This window comes from Notolepis coatsorum, assembly GCF_963971535.1.
Source record: "Notolepis coatsorum genome assembly, chromosome: 14".
Taxonomy (NCBI): Eukaryota; Metazoa; Chordata; class Actinopteri; order Aulopiformes; family Paralepididae; genus Notolepis; species Notolepis coatsorum.
The window spans coordinates 2,483,820-2,505,185 of NC_140178.1; the positions used below are offsets into that span (position 1 = coordinate 2,483,820).

At 42.7% G+C, this 21,366-nt stretch overlaps 1 pseudogene across 1 annotated transcript in view; it reads left to right on the forward strand.

Moving 5' to 3' along the window:
• LOC311239867 (cingulin-like) overlaps positions 1–19,583 on the forward strand; it is a 53,308-nt pseudogene extending 33,725 nt beyond the window's left edge. The window contains exons 2-3 of the transcript in view: positions 9,423–9,843; positions 19,419–19,583. The product of the transcript in view is annotated as a cingulin-like (transcript). The remainder of the gene's footprint in view (positions 1–9,422; positions 9,844–19,418) is intronic.
• Positions 19,584–21,366: the final 1,783 nt, after the last annotated feature.

The following is a 21,366-nucleotide window of genomic DNA, read 5'->3' on the forward strand; positions in this document are numbered from 1 at the left end:
GTAAGCTACCTCCTTATACTATATCATTATTGGTAAGCTACCTCCTTATACTACATCATTACTGGTAAGCTACCTCCTTATACTACATCATTATTGGTAAGCTACCTCCTTATACTACATCATTATTGGTAAGCTACCTCCTTATACGACATCATTATTGGTAAGCTACCTCCTTATACTACATCATTATTGGTAAGCTACCTCCTTATACTACATCATTATTGGTAAGCTACCTCCTTATACGACATCATTATTGGTAAGCTACCTCCTTATACTACATCATTATTGGTAAGCTACCTCCTTATACTACATCATTATTGGTAAGCTACCTCCTTATACTACATCATTATTGGTAAGCTACCTCCTTATACTACATCATTATTGGTAAGATACCTCCTTATACTACATCATTATTGGTAAGCTACCTCCTTATACTACATCATTATTGGTAAGCTACCTCCTTATACTATATCATTATTGGTAAGCTACCTCCTTATACTACATCATTACTGGTAAGCTACCTCCTTATACTACATCATTATTGGTAAGCTACCTCCTTATACTACATCATTATTGGTAAGCTACCTCCTTATACGACATCATTATTGGTAAGCTACCTCCTTATACTACATCATTATTGGTAAGCTACCTCCTTATACTACATCATTATTGGTAAGCTACCTCCTTATACGACATCATTATTGGTAAGCTACCTCCTTATACTACATCATTATTGGTAAGCTACCTCCTTATACTACATCATTATTGGTAAGCTACCTCCTTATACTACATCATTATTGGTAAGCTACCTCCTTATACTACATCATTATTGGTAAGATACCTCCTTATACTACATCATTATTGGTAAGCTACCTCCTTATACTATATCATTATTGGTAAGCTACCTCCTTATACTACATCATTATTGGTAAACTACCTCCTTATACTACATCATTATTGGTAAGCTACCTCCTTATACTACATCATTATTGGTAAGCTACCTCCTTATACTACATCATTACTGGTAAGCTACCTCCTTATACTACATCATTATTGGTAAACTACCTCCTTATACTACATCATTATTGGTAAGCTACCTCCTTATACTACATCATTATTGGTAAGCTACCTCCTTATACTACATCGTTATTGGTAAGCTACCTCCTTATACTACATCATTATTGGTAAGCTACCTCCTTATACTACATCATTATTGGTAAGCTACCTCCTTATACTACATCATTATTGGTAAGCTACCTCTTTAGGCTTTGTGTCCACCGGGGATGTTTTTTTCAAGACGGACCGATTTGAAAAGCAAAAATATGCTCAGAGCGTTTCCAGAGCGTCTCGCGACTCCCGCGGCTCCGCCACTTGCTTGATTTTGATTGGTCGGTCGAAAAAAGTGACCTTGACGAGCGGCGCTCCTCTCCAAAAGTTTAATTAGTTTCAACTTTATGCGCTGGGAGCGCTCCGCCCAAAAACGATAGCCGACGAGAGCGCTAAAACGCGAGGCGCAGCGCTGGGAAAAGGAGTAAGTAAGTAAGTAAGTAAGTGTTATTCAATCCAATCCAATACAACTTTATTTATAAAGCGCTTTAACCCTTTCACTGCCACACTACCAAACGGTTTAACCCTTTCACTGCAACAATACACAGAAGGTTATATACTCGTACTGGCAATCGCGTCTCGCTCTTCGCCAACATTGTTCAATTTTCTCTGCATTTCATCACAGCTAGTTACATGGGATGCAAAGCACGTCCATGATGGAAAACAAAAAAGAGGAAGGGCGAGTGTGACCACGCCTGGTGACTTATAGGAGGTCACTGGGGCGGGGCCTGGTCAAGTGCAAGGGTGCTTTGTTTTCGTTCATGTAGTACAGTAGGTACTGGAGATGAGGTATATCTCAATATGGCGAAGAGCGAGACGCTCAGCCAGTACTCATATAACTAGGTTATATACATAACCTATCGTGAACCCTTTCACTGCAACAATACACAGAAGGTTAACCCTTTCACTGCCACACAACAGCAGGTTGTGTGATAGTAAAGGGTTAACCTTCTGTAGTGTGGCAGTGAAAGGGTTAACAGCCACAGGGGCAGCATACTAAAAAACTATAAGCAGCACTAAAAATAGATAAAAGAACAAGAGTGCTAAAAAGGGAAGAAAAGATAAACATAGGCAACAATAAAAATCTAAATAGATAAGAGTACTTAAAAGTATTTAAAAGCAAAGGACACAGTAACAAAACGATACAACAATAACACAATAAAACAATACAAATCATAAAATCAACGAGCTACATGGTTGTCGAAAGCCAGAGAGAAAAGGTGGGTCTTAAGGAGGCTTTTAAAATGGCCATATTTACCATATTTATTGTAATAATGTATAATATAGCTTGTTGTGAAGGATCAGATTAAACCGAATATATATATTTATTTATGGATATATATTTAATAGTATTTGTATATCGTTTGATATCCCCTGTATATTCCTTGTACAATATGCACTGAATATCCCTTTAGTCTACTAACAGCCCATAATAGTTTCATTCTACCATTGGACGAGAACCTGGCGCCAGCAGCCATACCCCTAGGTTCAAGTTCAATCGTGCCGACCAACATGTCGTGGCAAGCCCGGTTCCGCGTAGGAATACGTCTGGCGAAATACGAATGGTACTATTTGTTCACAGCGCATATATATATGGCGCAAGTAAAGTAGAACTTTCTTTTAGTCCATTAGTTCTTTACCCTCCAACCGAGTAACAGACGCGAAGCCTCACCCACGACGCACGTGTGGTGCAGTAAGGCCTACTTGGCCTCAGAATAGGCATTGAGATATCGTGTGGATTAATAGTTGAATTGTCATAGTTTGGCACTATACCGTCGAGTTGGACGTATTTCTATTAAGCTAATAATAGTCTATTATGTATGGTGCATCGGTCGGTTAGAGTTATAAAGTGAGCAGTACCCCCATCGTTCCTGACGTTATCTGGAGTCTTAACCAGGCTGGGCAGACCACGTGTGGTGCTTGCATCCGAGGAGCTCCGGGCCAGGACGAGTGGACCTGTACATTGGATTACTTTACCCGGACGACGGCGAGCCTTCCACGGCTTGGATTATCTACATGCTTTGGGTGCTTTGATTATTCCATGGATAACGGCCAACACTGCTGAGTGTTGGAACTACCCCCCGGAGAGGAGTCCAGGTGAGACGGCGCTCTACCCCGAGTGAGGTCGCCTCACGTCTCTTCATCTGTGGACCGGCAGCTACCGTCCACCAGAGGGTCCAGCTGTATTCATCTGCGGACCGAGGTTCTGTGGGCATCGTGTTCAGGACTCTGAATTCTCCCAAGAAATCGTCGGCCAGATGGGATACCGCCAGCGGCTCTTCTAACCCCCCCTACTGTCTTACAACCAGCGGGACCCCCCCCCCCCCTTAGTGTATCCAGCTATAATCATTTAAGTACCATCGCTATAGTTCCCTAAAGAACCAGGTTGTATATTTGCTCCCTGCGTAACCAGAGATTGGACATTCAATGTTGATTTACCTACGAATACTCATTTGCCATACAAGTGCATTTCAAATCATAAATGTCATTAAGTGAACGTTGTATATACCCTTTGCTATATAAAATATTCGATTTATACATTTGTGTGGACTTCGTTTCATCAGGTGGGAAAGTGTTCATCATATCTATATCATGTACTGGATGGCCAGAAGTTAAAGTACAAGAGGTAGTGGTTTAATAATACCATACCAATACCATCAATACAGTCACGGAATTGTACCCCTCAGTTACATAGCTGATAGACACAGACCCTCCTCTGCACCTTTGTTTACAGAAACCACTGGAGTTCAGTTGGAAGCGTGAGTACCGGAGTGATCGATTGTTCCGCTCATCCCCGCCTGCCAGAAGCACCATATGGAGCGGAAAATAACAGAGGACTTCATGAACGGCTCATATAACAGACGTGACGCAGGGGAAATTTAAAATATCAGTTCACGTTTAAGCTCCTAATCCCTCCTGCAGCCATATATATATATATATATTTGTTTTATATTCAGAGTTAATTATATTGTTTACACACTGTTTGTTTTTGTCATATTTATACATTGAGAGTTAATTATATTGTTCACACTATTTATTTCTTCTCATATTTCTATATTCATATCAAATCTTATTGCCTATACTTTCTACTATTACCCTGCCCATACCTGTACCTCCCCTCCCCCCCTCCCCCATGCTGCTTGACGCTCGACTCTCCCCAAGGGGATCAATAAAGGAATATCTTAAATTATAGTTATCTTTTTGCTAGGTTGCTGCATTCCTATGTTATTCTAAATATGTATATAATTATTCATTTGTTTTTCTTAATATCTTTAATTGATCTTATCTTCAAGCGGCCAGGTTCCTTGTGAAAGCCGTCCAGTGTTCACAGTAACTAACCACCCAGAGCTTGACCACGACATGACTTCTCTCTCTCTCTCTCTCTCTCTCTCTCACCCAGCTGCAGAGGTCCTCTCCCTCCTTCGTCTTCCTCATCCTCCTGATGTAGGTGGAGAAGATGGTGAGGAAGGCAGAGAGCACGGCGTCAGACTCTGGCCGCCAGGGGTGTTTAGAGAACAGGTTGTTCGTGATGCTGGAGCGCTCCGCGATCAGTCGGGCCACGTCTAGGTAATCTACTGTACCTATATTACTACCTACTATGCTAATATGTACTATCTACTGTACCTATATTACTACCTACTATGCTAATATGTACTATCTACTGTACCTATATTACTAGTAGTTACTATGCTAATATGTACTATCTACTGTACCTATATTACTACCTACTATGCTAATATGTACTATCTACTGTACCTATATTACTAGTAGTTACTATGCTAATATGTCTATACTACTATCTACTGTGCCTATATTACTAGTAGTTACTATGCTAATATGTCTATACTACTATCTACTGTGCTAATTATCTCTATACTACTATCTACTGTGCTAATTATGTCTATACTACTATCTACTGTGCTAATTATGTCTATAAATATATATATATTGAAATTCTTTTATTGGGAAAACCACATTGAGATACAGTATCACTATCTCGTCTTCGAGAGGGTCCCATAATACTACTATCTACTGTGCTAATTATGTCTATACTACTATCTACTGTGCTAATTATGTCTATACTACTATCTACTGTGCTAATTATGTCTATACTACTATCTACTGTGCTAATTATGTCTATACTACTATCTACTGTGCTAATTATGTCTATACTACTATCTACTGTGCTAATTATGTCTATACTACTATCTACTGTGCTAATTATGTCTATACTACTATCTACTGTGCTAATTATGTCTATACTATATCTACTGTGCTAATTATCTCTATACTACTATCTACTGTGCTAATTATCTCTATACTACTATCTACTGTGCTAATTATGTCTATACTACTATCTACTGTGCTAATTATGTCTATACTACTATCTACTGTGCTAATTATCTCTATACTACTATCTACTGTGCTAATTATGTCTATACTACTATCTACTGTGCTAATTATCTCTATACTACTATCTACTGTGCTAATTATGTCTATACTACTATCTACTGTGCTAATTATGTCTATACTACTATACTGTGCTAATTATGTCTATACTACTATCTACTGTGCTAATATGTCTATACTACTATCTACTGTGCTAATTATCTCTATACTACTATCTACTGTGCTAATTGTCTATACTACTATCTACTGTGCTAATTATGTCTCTACTACTATCTACTGTGCTAATTATGTCTATACTACTATCTACTGTGCTAATTATGTCTATACTACTATCTACTGTGCTAATTATGTCTATACTACTATCTACTGTGCTAATTATGTCTCTACTACTATCTACTGTGCTAATTATGTCTATACTACTATCTACTGTGCTAATTATGTCTATACTACTATCTACTGTGCTAATTATCTCTATACTACTATCTACTGTGCTAATTATGTCTATACTACTATCTACTGTGCTAATTATGTCTATACTACTATCTACTGTGCTAATTATCTCTATACTACTATCTACTGTGCTAATTATGTCTATACTACTATCTACTGTGCTAATTATGTCTATACTACTATCTACTGTGCTAATTATGTCTATACTACTATCTACTGTGCTAATTATGTCTATACTACTATCTACTGTGCTAATTGTGTCTATACTACTATCTACTGTGCTAATTATCTCTATACTACTATCTACTGTGCTAATTATCGCTAATTATCTCTATACTACTATCTACTGTGCTAATTATCTCTATACTACTATCTACTGTGCTAATTATGTCTATACTACTATACTGTGCTAATTATGTCTATACTACTATCTACTGTGCTAATATGTCTATACTACTATCTACTGTGCTAATTATCTCTATACTACTGTAAAGTGTCACAGCCAACTAAGTGACACTGGGAATGACATCCTGTTCTCTCTGTCCCTTGTATGATTTAATAGGTTTATTGTATATATCTGTTTTAAATCTAGGCATATGTTACTGTAGGTGTCTAGATGTGATATGTATTCATATATATATATATATACATATATATGTGTATACGTATATATATGCATATACGCTTTGAACAAGTATCTAGGCCTGGGCTGGTAATGCCCAGTCAGAAAGGAGTGGAGAAGAGAGGGGCCACTATAGCCGTATAAACTATTTTTCACATGTAATAATTATGGAAACATATATACTGTTGGTATAAAGGTATATATATATAATGCTATATTAATTATATGTTTTATAATTCTCTGCTTAAAAAGAATAATATGCTTGGCGATGATACCTACAGAAGGTATCATAACCCTTGCCTGTCCTGCCTTTCTCTTACTGTTAGAGTAAGTCAGAAATGAAAGGGGCCCCTTAAGAATGTGACCTTGAGAGACAGCTCCGAGCGAGACGAGCACAGAGATGAGAGCAGAAGAGAGAACTGGCCTTAAACTACAAAATACATATATGATGTGTGATCAATCAGTGTTTAAAGTATATGAGTACTGTATTGTACATGTATATGTATGTATATCTGTATATATCTGTATATGTATGTGTTAGGCTATGTACTGTATATTACGGCAGTCTGCCTCGTCTTCTTCTCTTACTGTCAGAACGAGAGAGGCCCATGTACGTGCAGAGTTAACCCTTGCAGTGAGGAAGCAGAGCAGACAGGCATACATGTTTAAATGACGTAATGGGGTTTTTCCCAGAAGAAAGTAATCTGTTACTTCTCCAACAAAGAGGCATTCATGTTCTGAGGTAAATGGGGTTTTCCCAGTAGAGGTAATGACAAAAATGGGAGGAGAGCCAGTCCCCACGAGCCGTGCATTGACTGGCTGGTGAAATGACATCACGGTGACAGCGCTGTATTTGGACCAATAAGCAGAAGAGATCTGGGGGCTTTATAAGGGCCAACTGGCGAGAGAAGCGGAGAGATTTTTACACTGAGCTGGAGAGATAGGAAGAGGCACAAGCCGTGCCAGATCAGACTTTTTAGAGAAATGGAGATCCTGCTGCCAGACACGGGGCACGAACCATGCAGAGATGAGATGTTCTGTTTTCTGCTTATTTTAAACTGAATGGAGATCCTGCTGCCAGACACGGGGCACAAGCCGTGCAGAGATGAGATGTTTTGTTCTGTGCATATTTTAACTGAAATGGACACTTTTCCACTTCAGTATCTTCTTGTAACTAGCTTTTTCTAATTAAAATTACCTCTTTATACATATGATTTGTATCCTTTCTTCGGACCAGACGACCGGGTAAGCATGAAATGTGTTTAGCCTTGTAACTTCACCCCATGCATTTTTGATTAATAATGTAAAATAGAATAAGTGGCTTCACCCCATGCATTTTTGATTAATAATGTAAAATAGAATAAGTGGCTTTACCCCTGCATTAAGGACTAAAGGAGGGTTCGGCAAACCTGGTTTTATCACGTAATGCCATACAGTGGTAATACGGCCAACCTAGTAGATTAAAGCAAAATAAATAAAAGTAAACTCTACGGCCAACCGAATAGATTAAAAAAGAATAAAGTAAATACACCCCGCAACTCCAATCCATCAACTGTATGACTGGAGGGGACGGGGGGGTGTCTGTGTGTGAGCCGAGGTCGGCTGAGTTTAAGCCCTGAAGTTTATAGACACAATTGAGTCCTAGACGTCCCAAACTTCGCAGGACGCTGCTTGAAGCTGGGATTCGGACCAATGAGTTATGGGATAATCAATCTGACCTCGGTTTACGACCGCTACTCAACATGGCGTCCCTGGCGATGGGCATTTATACTAACCAAAATAGGTGCTAAACGGCCGAAGAAGACAGGACTACTGTCAAAAGCCTCTGGAGTAAAATTAAATTACAGATTTGGCAAAAATTAAAGTAGAAAGCTCTACCTTGGTGATTAAAGCAACGTTTACTCACAACTAAAGGGTAACATAATGTTTATAGAGCTCTGGGGGGAGTTACAAGTGCAGCATAATTTCGTGCTTTACCCACAGGAAGCGAACTGGCCCTACCCAAGACGAGTGGGCCGCACTAACCCCAGAACAGCAAGCAGAGAAAAGCGAGGGCTTCCTAGCCCAGAGACACTCTGTAAGGAGCGGAGTGTGGATGTGAAGCGAGCCAAAACGGCCGTTCACAGAAAGGCGAGGGCTCCCTAGCCCAAAGACACCGTTTGTAAGGAGGGGGAGCTGGATGTGAAGCGAAGCCAAAACGGCCGTTCACAGAAAGGCGAGGGCTCCCTAGCCCAAAGACACTGTTTGTAAGGGGAGACTGGATGTGAAGCGAAGCCAAAACGGCCGTTCACAGAAAGGCGAGGGCTCCCTAGCCCAAAGACACCGTTTGTAAGGAGGGGGAGCTGGATGTGAAGCGAAGCCAAAACGGCCGTTCACAGAAAGGCGAGGGCTCCCTAGCCCAAAGACACTGTTTGTAAGGGGAGACTGGATGTGAAGCGAAGCCAAAACGGCCGTTCACAGAAAGGCGAGGGCTCCCTAGCCCAAAGACACTGTTTGTAAGGGGAGACTGGATGTGAAGCGAAGCCAAAACGGCCGTTCACAGAAAGGCGAGGGCTCCCTAGCCCAAAGACACTGTTTGTAAGGAGGGGAGACTGGATGTGAAGCGAAGTCAAAACGACCGTTCACAGAAAGGCGATGGCTCCCCTAGCCCAAAGATACTGTTTGTGAGGAGGGGAGACTACGTGACACGCAGCCAAGACGACCGTTCACTGAATGTTCCCTGGATGGCTACCTAGCCCGAGGCTACGTGACGCTAGCTAAAACGGCGTGTTCACTGGAACATGGGCTGACAAGCCAGGAGTGAACTGAATGCTAACTGGATGACAACCTCCAGCTCCAGGAGACGCTGAGGCAGCGGGAGCGGGAGCTCACGGCCCTGAAGGGGGCGCTGAAGGACGAGGTGGCCACGCACGACCGGGAGATCCGAGACCCTCAGGGAGCAGTACAGCACCGACATGGAGAGGCTGAGGAGCAGCATGGAGCAGGTGTCCCAGTCTCAGGCAGGTATCGAGGCAGAGCGGCAGCGTGTGAACGCCTCGGTGCGCTCCCTGCAGCAGCAGCTAGAGGACTGCAGGGACGAGAGTGCCCACTGGATGGAGCAGTTCCACACCACCAGAGACGAACTGCGAAGCACCAAACAGGAGCTGCTGCAGTCTCGTCTGGAGAAGGAGGAGTTTGAGGAGGAGCTGAAGGAGCTGCAGGAGCGAGATCACTCCCTGCAGTGCATAAGCCCAGGACCACGTGGTCACGAGGAAGTGAGGCAAGCGAGAGCAACCTATATATCTCCCCGTGGTGAACACTCAGGGGTGAGAGTGACATCTACAAGGTCTCACAGACAATCACCAAACATAACAGTCACTAACCACCCAGTCTGGACCGATAACTCTGATACACCATGGTCAATCCTCACCTTCACTGGACCGTCATTGACGAACTATGGTAGATGGGAAACAAGCATGGTAACGGCAGGAGGCTCTTACTACCGAAACCTGAGGAAACAGGTAATGGAAAAAAGGACCAAAAAGCCCCTGAAACCAGGCAAGGCAGTAATCACAGAGTGTGATTATGAGGTGTTTCACGCGGAGAAAATTGTTCATGTGACACTAAGTCAAGACCAATACAAGGAGATAGAGTCCTCACACATAAACTGGGACAGACTGGTGTCCCGTATAAAGGAACTACTGCAGAAAAGGGAAATCTATGCTGGCCACGGTACTAAGGACATGCCCTACCGACTAGCCATAAACCTGATGTGGGGCAGGTCTCGAGGATATGGCCAAAGAGGCATATGGTTGGGGAAAGCCGTAATCAGCGCGATCTCAAGCCTAAGGAGTGCAGGGCACACGGAGATCCGTCTCATGATGGAACCTAGGGACCATGAGTCAATAACCCTGGCCGTGGATAGAGCCGGGGAGGGTGAGGAAGACGAGGACGATGAGCCTGCATTGGTACCTCTCACTCCCCCTCCGAACCCTAAGGGATCGGGACCCGTACCCAGGAAAGAAAGGTCCAACTCCCAGAACTCCTCCCGAGCAGCGGAGAGAGGGAGATCATCCACACCCAGGAGACCGACAGTACCGTTCGAACCTGAAAAGGCGGAACCTGCGCGATCTCAGGCCAGGAGTATCCATAGACTTCTAGGCCGTCCCCCGGACTCAGGGGACGACCCAGCAAGTAGCGAACAGGAGTATACTGATCTAAATCAGGACTCAGGAATGGAGGGAGACCGGGATAGGTCAAGCTCCAGAGCATCCTCCAAGTCTTCATCTCGATCAAGATCTAGGGAGAGAGTTCGGTACCCGAGGGGCGAACCTCCTAGACCTCGAAACAAGAGAGCGAAACCGGTCAAACTGAGACCCATAGGCAAGGGGCCTACTCTGAAAGGCACCACCTTTCAGTCACCCTCGGGCTTGACCTGGAGCTCAGGATTGGAGGACGTCTCCGAAGAGAGTGAAGGAGACTTGGAAGGAAAGGAAACAGGGGATATTATGCCAGCATATCCCGTGAGATGGGGAACGGCTCAGGCCTTAGCCCGGTCACCCGTGGCAGAAAAAGTGTTGTCTCACCCTGGGGTAACAGAACCATACAAGCATGCACACTTACATGCAGGCTATGACATACTACGTGAACAGGTGTACAAGCTAGACAGGGCCATGGCTGAAATAGCCAGGAGAGAAAGAAACTGGTTGAACGAGGCCCCGTCCATAAGCCCAATCCGAGCCCTGAGACACAGCACAGAGGAACACCGACCGGAAGTGAGCCCTCACTCCATACTAGCCCAATCTCCCGGAGACATTTACCGACCGAGAGGAAAGAGTTCACATACAGGCAGGAGTCTGCGTGACAGCACCCAATATGGAGAAAGCAACAAAGCACAAGAATTGTTAAGCAAAACCCAAGTGCTCAAAAAACTGGCCCCAGAAATGCTTCGAGGGGAGACCCAGGCTGCTTATATCCATAAGTGTGCTCAGATTTTCCATGGGTCACCTCTCTATGATGACCCGGAGGCCGCTCGCATTTTGAGACACCTCAAAGGACTGGAGGTCCCCGAAGGGGCTTCAATGGCCCAAATGATGGAAATGGAAGTAAGAATCCCCGGTCAAGATCCAGGGGAAAATATGGTGGAGAAACTAATCCCACAGGTGCGAGACGGGAGCTTGTCTCTCACTGTTGCAGCAGAATCAGTCATACGTGGAACGCCTAGGCGAAGATCAGGCTTACTGCTTGAAAAGCTATTCATCGGTGTACCAGGTGGTAACCGTCTTGCAGCCAAATGCGCAGCATGGTCCCGAGACCAGTTACGGACGGAATGCATGCTGTATGACCAAGTCAAAATGCTTTCTCAACACAAATACTGTAAAGATGTCCGTCTTTTCTCTAAACCAGAGTAGAGAGGACGAAAGAATTTGTAATCTATTTCATGCAAAGGGGATTTCCTGACAGCTACCATCTGGTAGGTTAGCACCTGTACCAACCATATCAGCTGCGTGAGATGTACACTCACCAGCGCCTATGGATAAAAATTGAGACTCTGCAAACTCTCATCAAGCTTAGCACCTTGACGCGGGGGGACAGAGCGAGCATCAGGGTCTCTATATCCGACGGGCCTATCAGATTTGTGGGGACTCGGAAGCTTCAGCATACAGGACGCTGTGGTGCTTGGGCGGCCGAGTCACTGGTTTATAGGTCTGTCAAAACGGATTGGAGGTTCTGGGGCTTAGAACATTCGTGAGTTGGGCTTTATGCTAATTGAATAGGTATCAAAAGCCGAAAGAATATGAACTGAAATAACTGCGGTCAGGGGCCTCTGGAGTAAAATTTATTACAGATTTGAGTTAAAACCTTACTCAAGTGTGATCTTATCAGCAAGCAATCCTCTCCAACCAAGACTCCTCCTAAGTGCTCGAGATCTGGAACAATGAGTGACGTAGAGGTCTGCAAAGCGCAGCAGACAGCCTAAGAGGTAAAAAATCTATCAGGAACAAGAGAGGGTTCATAAGAAACCACTTGAAGTGGCGTTTACTCGCGACTAATAGGGCTAGGGAGCCCTAAAGTCACTTGAACTTGAAGTAACTAAATGCTTACTTAAAGTCAGAACTTAAGTAGAAAAAACTCTACTTTGTGAATAGCAGGCTGAAATAGCCATTGCGAATAGCAGGCTGAAATAGCCATTGCGAATAGCAGGCTGAAATAGCCATTGCGAATAGCAGGCTGAAATAGCCATTGCGAATAGCAGGCTGAAATAGCCATTGCGAATAGCAGGCTGAAATAGCCATTGCGAGCAGGCTGAAATAGCCATTGCGAATAGGAGCGAATAGCAGGCTAACTAGCCATTGCTAACAGGACGAGGCTACTCACATGATCAGACAGGTATATGATAACCTTGGACATGCCGGAAGTAGGAGGATGTTGGTATACCTGAGAGCTAACAACATTCTCATACATAAAGCCAAACAAAGAGCGATAACAGTCCGAAAGGCCTGTGAACAATGTGCGCTGGTAAAGGTGCGCTGGTAAAGGGACAAAACCTGAACCAGTGCCGCATTCTTAGACAAGGGGGGGGGGGTCCCCCGGAGTCAGCGGACGACGCAGCGAATGGCAAGAAGGAATATACTGACTCAGGTCAGAAATTGGAAATGGAGGAAGACCGGGATAGGTCAAGCTCCAGAGCATCCTCAAGGTCCTCATCTAGACCTCCCAGACCTCCCAGACCTCCCAGACCTCCCAGACCTCCTAGACCTCCCAGACCGGACAGAGAGACATCGGCCTGGACCCGGGTTACAGGGCGACGAGAGCCCTGAATGGACCTGAAAGAGAGAAAAGAAATGAGTCCTCTGTGGACTGTATCTGTGATGTCCTGCGAGGCCTACGGACAGGGTCACAAGACCAGGCCAACCACACTTCAATAGAGGACTGCTGCTACAATTCTCGGGGACCCGTGGGGGTCGCCCGAGAAGTGACAAATCAACCTGCCCCAAACTATGGGAGAGATCCAAGAGGTCAGAGGGGGTGACCCCAAGATGACCAAGGTGACCCCAAGATGACCAAGATGACGAAGACGACAACAACCTGGGTGCATCGGCCGGGAACAACAGATGCAAGTCTTCCCGCCGGATACCAAGCAACAACGTGACCCCTATCCTGTCGAGCCGTCCAGCCAGGGAACAACAGATGCAAGTCTTCCCGCGGGCTACCAGGGTAACAAGGTACCAAGATGGCAGAGGGGGTGTGGAGAGTCACAGCCACGTGACCCCACAATCGCCATCTCGTCCCCCAGTACAGACGCTATTAAGACAATGGAAAATGACCGACCAGGATGACAGAGGGGGTGTAAAGTGTCACAGCCAACTAAGTGACACTGGGAATGACATCCTGTTCTCTCTGTCCCTTGTATGATTTAATAGGTTTATTGTATATATCTGTTTTAAATCTAGGCATATGTTACTGTAGGTGTCTAGATGTGATATGTATTCATATATATATATATATACATATATATGTGTATACGTATATATATGCATATACGCTTTGAACAAGTATCTAGGCCTGGGCTGGTAATGCCCAGTCAGAAAGGAGTGGAGAAGAGAGGGGCCACTATAGCCGTATAAACTATTTTTCACATGTAATAATTATGGAAACATATATACTGTTGGTATAAAGGTATATATATATAATGCTATATTAATTATATGTTTTATAATTCTCTGCTTAAAAAGAATAATATGCTTGGCGATGATACCTACAGAAGGTATCATAACCCTTGCCTGTCCTGCCTTTCTCTTACTGTTAGAGTAAGTCAGAAATGAAAGGGGCCCCTTAAGAATGTGACCTTGAGAGACAGCTCCGAGCGAGACGAGCACAGAGATGAGAGCAGAAGAGAGAACTGGCCTTAAACTACAAAATACATATATGATGTGTGATCAATCAGTGTTTAAAGTATATGAGTACTGTATTGTACATGTATATGTATGTATATCTGTATATATCTGTATATGTATGTGTTAGGCTATGTACTGTATATTACGGCAGTCTGCCTCGTCTTCTTCTCTTACTGTCAGAACGAGAGAGGCCCATGTACGTGCAGAGTTAACCCTTGCAGTGAGGAAGCAGAGCAGACAGGCATACATGTTTAAATGACGTAATGGGGTTTTTCCCAGAAGAAAGTAATCTGTTACTTCTCCAACAAAGAGGCATTCATGTTCTGAGGTAAATGGGGTTTTCCCAGTAGAGGTAATGACAAAAATGGGAGGAGAGCCAGTCCCCACGAGCCGTGCATTGACTGGCTGGTGAAATGACATCACGGTGACAGCGCTGTATTTGGACCAATAAGCAGAAGAGATCTGGGGGCTTTATAAGGGCCAACTGGCGAGAGAAGCGGAGAGATTTTTACACTGAGCTGGAGAGATAGGAAGAGGCACAAGCCGTGCCAGATCAGACTTTTTAGAGAAATGGAGATCCTGCTGCCAGACACGGGGCACGAACCATGCAGAGATGAGATGTTCTGTTTTCTGCTTATTTTAAACTGAATGGAGATCCTGCTGCCAGACACGGGGCACAAGCCGTGCAGAGATGAGATGTTTTGTTCTGTGCATATTTTAACTGAAATGGACACTTTTCCACTTCAGTATCTTCTTGTAACTAGCTTTTTCTAATTAAAATTACCTCTTTATACATATGATTTGTATCCTTTCTTCGGACCAGACGACCGGGTAAGCATGAAATGTGTTTAGCCTTGTAACTTCACCCCATGCATTTTTGATTAATAATGTAAAATAGAATAAGTGGCTTCACCCCATGCATTTTTGATTAATAATGTAAAATAGAATAAGTGGCTTTACCCCTGCATTAAGGACTAAAGGAGGGTTCGGCAAGCCTGGTTTTATCACGTAATGCCATACAGTGATAATACGTGTAGAGTAAAAGGAGACATATGATTATGCATTAAGGCAAACTAGAAGTATGGCTTTAATACGTGTAGAGTAAAAGGAGACCTATGATTATGCATTAAGGACTAAAGGTGCATTCTGATAAACCTGGTTTTATCACGTAATGCCATACAGTGGTAATACGGCCAACCTAGTAGATTAAAGCAAAATAAATAAAAGTAAACTCTACGGCCAACCGAATAGATTAAAAAAGAATAAAGTAAATACACCCCGCAACTCCAATCCATCAACTGTATGACTGGAGGGGACGGGGGGGTGTCTGTGTGTGAGCCGAGGTCGGCTGAGTTTAAGCCCTGAAGTTTATAGACACAATTGAGTCCTAGACGTCCCAAACTTCGCAGGACGCTGCTTGAAGCTGGGATTCGGACCAATGAGTTATGGGATAATCAATCTGACCTCGGTTTACGACCGCTACTCAACAACTACTATCTACTGTGCTAATTATGTCTATACTACTATCTACTGTGCTAATTATGTCTATACTACTATCTACTGTGCTAATTATGTCTATACTACTATCTACTGTGCTAATTATGTCTATACTACTATCTACTGTGCTAATTGTGTCTATACTACTATCTACTGTGCTAATTATCTCTATACTACTATCTACTGTGCTAATTATCTCTATACTACTATCTACTGTGCTAATTATGTCTATACTACTATCTACTGTGCTAATTATCTCTATACTACTATCTACTGTGCTAATTATCTCTATACTACTATCTACTGTGCTAATTATCTCTATACTACTATCTACTGTGCTAATTATGTCTATACTACTATACTGTGCTAATTATGTCTATACTACTATCTACTGTGCTAATATGTCTATACTACTATCTACTGTGCTAATTATCTCTATACTACTATCTACTGTGCTAATTATGTCTATACTACTATGCTAATTATGTCTATACTACTATCTACTGTGCTAATTATCTCTATACTACTATCTACTGTGTTAATTATCTCTATACTACTATCTACTGTGTTAATTATGTCTATACTACTATCTACTGTGCTAATTATGTCTATACTACTATCTATTGTGCTAATTGTGTCTATACTACTATCCACTGTGCTAATTATGTCTATACTACTATCTACTGTGCTAATTATCTCTATACTACTATCTACTGTGCTAATTATCTCTATACTACTATCTACTGTGCTAATTATCTCTATACTACTATCTACTGTGCTAATTATCTCTATACTACTATCTACTGTGCTAATTATGTCTATACTACTACTGTGCTAATGATGTATATACTACTATCTACTGTGCTAATTATGTCTATACTACTATCTACTGTGCTAATTATGTCTATACTACTATCTACTGTGCTAATTATGTCTATACTACTACTGTGCTAATGATGTCTATACTACTATCTACTGTGCTAATTATGTCTATACTACTATCTACTGTGCTAATTATGTCTATACTACTATCTACTGTGCTCATTATGTCTATACTACTATCTACTGTGCTAATTATGTCTATACTACTATCTACTGTGCTAATTATGTCTATACTACTATCTACTATGCCTATATTATGTCTATACTACTATCTACTGTGCCTATATTATGTCTATACTACTATCTACTGTGCCTATATTATGTCTATACTACTATCTACTGTGCTAATTATCTCTATACTACTATCTACTGTGCTAATTATCTCTATACTACTCTGCACTCAGACTGTAGCACTCAAGTTCAACACTGTTTGACGAACAATCTGACTGACCCTTAGCTGCCAGAGATGTACCCTTCCTGCTGACTTGTTGTACCCAACTTCTAAGTCGCTTTGGATAAAAAATGTCAGCTAAATGACTCAAATGTAAACCGGAAAATGTAAATTAACACGACACAATAAGCAATTTATGAATTTATGACTGAATCTTTAAAGGTCACAGGCTGTGGATGAAGGGCGTAGCAACTCACTCAGGTAGCAACTTGAAAACAGCTCAGGAGTCTGAGAACAACGTCTCCTCCTCCCTCTCGTCAGCCTCTCCATTCGTGCCTAGATGGGGTGACAGTGACAGGCTGCGTGTTGAATTGTGATACTTGAGCGTTCCTGCTTTTTGACTGTGTGTTTTATGAAATGATACATCAGTGCCGTCAATTTTACCATTATTCCTCTATTGACTTGCGTCGGTGGTGCAACAGATGGCAATGTATTCTGAGCCGCGCCTGTGAGCTTTCATGGATACCAAAGAGAAACCGTAAGAACTATGACATTTCACCGTCAGAGTCTAAATGATTTCAAGTCAGGTGTTCCTCTATTAACCCTTTCACTACCACACTACAGAAGGTTAACCCTTTCACTACCACACTACAGAAGGTTAACCCTTTCACTACCACACTACAGAAGGTTAACCCTTTCACTGCCACACTACAGAAGGTTAACCTTTCACTACCACACTACAGACGGTTAACCTTTCACTACCACACTACAGAAGGTTAACCTTTCACTACCACACTACAGAAGGTTAACCCTTTCACTACCACACTACAGAAGGTTAACCCTTTCACTACCACACTACAGAAGGTTAACCTTTCACTACCACACTACAGAAGGTTAACCTTTCACTACCACACTACAGAAGGTTAACCTTTCACTACCACACTACAGAGGGTTAACCTTTCACTACCACACTACAGAAGGTTAACCTTTCACTACCACACTACAGAAGGTTAACCTTTCACTACCACACTACAGAAGGTTAACCTTTCACTACCACACTACAGAGGGTTAACCTTTCACTACCACACTACAGAAGGTTAACCCTTTCACTGCCACACTACAGAAGGATAACCTTTCACTACCACACTACAGAAGGTTAACCTTTCACTACCACACTACAGAAGGTTAACCTTTCACTACCACACTACAGAAGGTTAACCCTTTCACTACCACACTACAGAAGGTTAACCTTTCACTACCACACTACAGAAGGTTAACCTTTCACTACCACACTACAGAGGGTTAACCCTTTCACTACCACACTACAGAAGGTTAACCCTTTCACTACCACACTACAGAAGGTTAACCTTTCACTACCACACTACAGAAGCTTAACCTTTCACTACCACACTACAGAAGGTTAACCCTTTCACTACCACACTACAGAAGGTTAACCTTTCACTACCACACTACAGACGGTTAACCTTTCACTGCCACACTACAGAAGGTTAACCTTTCACTACCACACTACAGAAGGTTAACCCTTTCACTACCACACTACAGAAGGTTAACCCTTTCACTACCACACTACAGAAGGTTAACCTTTCACTACCACACTACAGAAGGTTAACCTTTCACTACCACACTACAGAGGGTTAACCCTTTCACTACCACACTACAGAAGGTTAACCCTTTCACTACCACACTACAGAAGGTTAACCTTTCACTACCACACTACAGAAGCTTAACCTTTCACTACCACACTACAGAAGGTTAACCCTTTCACTACCACACTACAGAAGCTTAACCTTTCACTACCACACTACAGAAGGTTAACCCTTTCACTACCACACTACAGAAGGTTAACCTTTCACTGCCACACTACAGACGGTTAACCCTTTCACTACCACACTACATACGGTTAACCCTTTCACTACCACACTAGAGCAGGTTAACCCTTTCACTACCACACTACATAAGGTTAACCCTTTCACTACCACGCTACATCAGGTTAACCCTTTCACTACCACACTACAGAAGGTTAACCCTTTCACTACCACACTACAGACGGTTGACCTTTAACATTTACGGTGGTAGTGAAAGGGTTAAAATAATTCCCCCCCCAAAGCAGTAAATGGTGGCGTTATGTTCTCCCTTCCTTCTTCCTTCTTCCTTCACGCAGGAACTCCCAGACTCCCCGCTCCAATCTGTTCCAAAGGCCCTGGAATCTGTCTTGCGTGACACCCTCTGGCGCCAGGGGCTGATGATCCTCACCTGCAAGAACGCAAGAGTGCTGCAAGAACGCAAGAGCCAAGATGTCTACTTTACTATGATAATAAACGACTGAGGTTATCTTCTGCAGGGCAGTATATTTACTGAGGTTATCTTGTGCAGGGCGGTGCAGCATGACCCTGAGTGTATTATTGCTATTATACTATCATCTTTTAATCAACAATTCTAATACACGTGTTGTAATGGCTTCTTCTTGTTGGTAAACCGGGTAGTGTCTTCAACATGCACGTTCCAAAAAAATATCCAAAACGAGATCCAGGGTATTATGAATTAAATTATAGGTTTATTTATTTGTCACAGCATCTGAAGAAGAATCTAAAGAAAACATCAAAAGAAAGATTCCAATACTCAAAAATAAATTCTGAATTCTAACCTGGCACCTTCACCACACATGTTGACCACGCCCAGGCCTTCTCGTCCTGCTCATTAAGCCACCTGAGGTCCACAGGTCCCCCACCCTCCATGTCCACTGCCAACCTGTGGATGCTAGGTGGGGTAGAATAGATGCCTACAGAGATGCAGAAGACACATGTAAATAAATAATAGATACATTTTTGTATCTAAGAACACAACAGAATATAGTATTATATATTGGGGATGCTCGATATTGGCTATTTTACCGATACCGATATACCGATATTGTCCAACTCTTAATTTCCAATACCGATATCAACCGATATCAACCGATACCGATATATGCAGGGTTTCCCCCCCCCCCAAAAACGGAATAATTTCAGGTAATTAACATTACATATCTCTTGTCGTGTAATTAACACAACATTATGCATACTTTGACAATAAATAAAATAATAATTTGTTCTTACTTGCTTGCCTGGGTAAATAAAGGTTAAATAAAGGTAAAATATTTAAACCGATACCGATATTTTCCGATATCACATTTTTATGCCAATATCGGCCGATAATATCGGTAGGCCGATAATATTGGACATCCCTATTATATATACTGCAGGTATACTATACTGTAATGTGTACTGTAATGTGTACTATATGTGTATACTGTAATGTGTATTATATGTATGTACTATGTATGTAAATAAACGAAACGTAAGTCTTCAGCCCGACAAGCCTAGTGCTTCTCCCTTCTGCCCTTTTCGGACAATTGGACAATGCTGCAATAGCAGCTGGTAAAACTTTTTATGGAATGACCGTTGTTATGTGTCCAAAGCCCGAAATAAAAAATAACTGAACTGAACTGAACTGAACACAACAGAATGGCTCCAACACTACGCTTATTTGAGCTGTTTCTGTGGCACAAGGCAGTCAAGGTAAAGGGCATTGGTACTGTAGGTTTGAGTGCATCATCATTAGATTGGCATTCAATGGAATGTTGCTCAACCAATCACAATGTGAGGTCTGATTTAAGTGTGATATTTACCTACTATTCTTCCAATGAACAACACATACATGCATGGACAACACTGCCACGCTAGCTCATTGTCCTCGTCACACGGATACCTGTTTTATTGTTTTATTGTGGATCAATTGGCAGAGTTAGCGGGTGGAAGTCGATGGGTGGGGATTTGGACGTTGTGGACAGCGACTCCTACAAGTCGGTTTGGGGGACGCCTGCACAGCAGAGACAGGAAGTGGCGGGGGTAGTGTGAGCCTCCCACGCGTTACTCCTCGCCACTGAGAGTCCGCGCTGGCAGGTGAAAAGATGTGACAGGCTGCCTCCTCGTGTACCGGAGGGGACACGTGATGCAAGGCTTCTATCCTCCCTACAACCGACCAGTGGGGGGCATAGTCGAGCAACGTTCAAGACAGGGGAGGGGAGAATTGGAAACACGAAATTGGGATGGGAGAAAAAATAGAAAAAT